This window comes from Octopus bimaculoides, chromosome 23 (genome assembly GCF_001194135.2).
Source record: "Octopus bimaculoides isolate UCB-OBI-ISO-001 chromosome 23, ASM119413v2, whole genome shotgun sequence".
Lineage (NCBI taxonomy): Eukaryota > Metazoa > Mollusca > Cephalopoda > Octopoda > Octopodidae > Octopus > Octopus bimaculoides.
This window is the reverse complement of record NC_069003.1, coordinates 29414526-29417656: the sequence shown is the minus strand read 5'-3', so window position 1 is coordinate 29417656 and position 3131 is coordinate 29414526. Positions and strand designations below refer to the sequence as shown.

General features: G+C 35.0%; 1 long non-coding RNA gene across 2 annotated transcripts in view; it reads left to right on the top strand.

Annotated features, from left to right (window-relative positions):
* LOC106877237 (uncharacterized) overlaps positions 1-3131 on the top strand; it is a 58803-nt gene that overhangs the window by 6889 nt on the left and 48783 nt on the right. For both annotated transcript variants that reach the window (XR_008266657.1, XR_001410349.2), the window contains exon 4: positions 100-260. This is a non-coding gene — a long non-coding RNA (uncharacterized LOC106877237). The remainder of the gene's footprint in view (positions 1-99; positions 261-3131) is intronic.

Genomic DNA, 3131 nt, shown 5'->3' with positions numbered 1-3131 from the left:
TATTTATGTGTGCACAGAATTCTATACTTAGCGATTTAATACACCGTTATATGGAAATGAAATTATTATTGACTGAAAAAATATTTATCAATGTTACAGGACAGAAAGGCAATAAATAGCTCGAAGTCCCAAATCCCCTTCGGAAAATAATGTGCAAAATATTCTGAATCTTAGACAGCCTAAAACCTGTGTGTATCGGATCTGAATTTTTTAAGCAACCTTTAGAGTTCTTGGGAAGTCGTATGGGAGTCTATACTGAGGTAAGTGGTTCTCTTCATTCTCACATGTGAGTTGCTTTGTTTTGGTTTGGTCCAAACGTAAACATACACTCGAACAGACGCTTACATGCAGATTGATACATAGATATATAAATAGATAGATAGATAGATAGATAGATAGAGAGAGAGAGAGAGAGAGAGAGAGAGAGAGAGAGAGAGAGAGAGAGAGACTGCATTTATGGAGAAGGCGGAATACGTTGGAAAATGCATGCGGGGGGTGGGAGATATATTTCTTTCAGACTTTTCCTAAGCGAACTTTGGATTCGTATCAAGAAAACGCCAAAGAGATCAAGGCAATGAAGTATTCGAAATTAATCTTCTTAATATGAAAAGAAAGATAAGGTTCAAACAAAGTTCTAATTCCTTCCAAGGCACATTGCTCAAAGACATCAAGCATTTCAGTTACTCTAGCACACAACACAGCCAATCCGTTAAGCTGAATATTATTAATGATGTTGTTAAATGAACGTGCGCAAACAGACATGTACATACACGAACACACATAAACACACACAAACACACAGAAACGCGCAAACAGACACACACACACAAACTCACGCATATTTACAAATCATGTTTCAAGCAACATTCAAATATCTTATAAGATAGCCAATCGCAATATATATATAATTAACATATTAATGACAACAAAAGGGAAAATGTAAGATAGAATAATGAATAGCCAATCTCACTCATTTTATATTCAGAGGTCGTGAACTTATTTCTGTGGAGACCCTAAATGCAGACACATTGAAATATTATCAGCTATTTTATTATTCATACTTCAAATCTTGCCCTGTGAAACACAAATGTGCGATCATTATATAACAAAAATCAGTGTAAATCAGAGTTAATTTACACTTCATATTACAAAAGTTTATGATGTAATCAGTGCATTTTTCTTAGGGAAAATTCTAATATATGCCATAGATTTATGGATGTTAATAATTCAAGCAATACAACAGCGAAAACTCAGTGCAATTTTCTTAGGGAAAATTCTAGTATATGCCATAGATTTATAGATGTTAATAATTCAGGCAATAAAACAGCGAGCTAGCAGAATCTTTAGCACGATGCGCAAAGACTTTGCAGCATTCCGTCCGTCTTTAGGCTCTGAGTTCAAATTCTGTTGATGTCAAGTTTCCAGTTCATCCTTTCAGGGGTCGATAAGATTAACCATTTGAGCACGTAGAGCGATGAAATCGAATTGACCAGTTTCCCCGAAATCGTGCCAAAATTTGAAACGATCAATTCATACATTCGTGTGGTTGCTATGACTCGGAAGAGTCGTTTTTAAATAAGATTACTTAGATGGATCAAAGTGAAAGAGACAAAACTCTTGAGGGTCACCAAGTTTTGATTTGACGAAAGAGAAATTTGGAAATTAATCCGATTATTTTAGAAAGTGTCAAGACGAAATTAAATTCTAAAAATTCAGATCCGTATGACGATTACATAGATTTTAATAAGTAACAGAAAATCCTGCCAATTACACAGAGGTAGGAGAAATGATTCAACACCTGTAATATTTATGATTCATAGTGAGGACAACAGTTAGTATGTTTCATTTTTGACTTGCAACATGCACGTATAATCAATCCATACGAGCTGAAATACTCTCCAATGCACCTTCATACAACTGTATGTGGTAGGTGTGTTGAGAAGCAGTCGAGTAGCAGTTGTGTAGCGGTTGAGTAGAGATCATCCGAAGGTGCTAGATAGCAGTAGCTTGAGACATAACACTTGTTCACGGATACAACGCTTTTAACCAAGAATCGAACTCGTGACCTCACAATCACAAGCCGAATACCTTACACTCTAACTCACGCACCTTCGCTCATGTTTAAAATAATTGAGAACTTGAGACAGTTAATCAACCGCATGTGTGAAAAGGTATATTTTTTTCGAGAAATTTTCACGTAAAAACTTCAGATTCGTAACAGCTAAATGCCATCCGCAATCAAAGCAATGGAGCCATCTCTATATAATAAAGAAATAAGAGTCCAAATCTAATATCTTCGATGACCCATAGCTTAAGGGGCTGGCGGCACTAGTAAGATTAGTTTATAACATGAGCAAACCGCTAAAGTGTATATTATTAATGATTTTCATAAACGCCAACGCTCATATTACTTCTTTCAAGCAACATGGCAAAAGCTGAAGAAAACTAATAGCAATATATTATTCAATAACAATGATGTAATACACTAATCTTCAGCTTTTAAGACAAAGGATAAATATGAATACTTAGAAGTATTTTAAAATATCATAAACCCCAATAAATATCACTTAGTGCAAAGCAGTGTAGGTTAACGAGTATATGTGATGTTTGATCAATAACAGTACTATGCAGGCCACAAATCTTCGACTCTGAAATGAGATTTCTTTAGTATTTGGTTGACAATAACCTATGTTACTACAATAAGTGCGACTTCACAGTTTCAAACTCTAATGTTATGCTCCAATCTCTGAAGTATTCTTATTCGTTTCGGCCTTATCTTTTATCTTCTACTTGCTTCAGCCATTGGACTGTAGCTATGCCGTGACACAGGCTCAAAAGGTTTACACTAACAATCGATGAATCGATCATAGTATGTATTTCTTTTCTTTTTCTCAATCTGGTACTTAATCAAATGGACACTTTTTTCACAAGCCGCTTAGTTACGGACGTAAACATAACAACACAAGTTGTCAAGCAGTGGTGTGGGGCAAACACTAACACAATATTACATACACACACACACACACACATACAATTATGTGGTTTGACTATTGTAATAGGGCATTTTATCCCTAATATAGGTGTTTCTAACACACTAGTCAAATTTATTGATAATCATATATATATATATA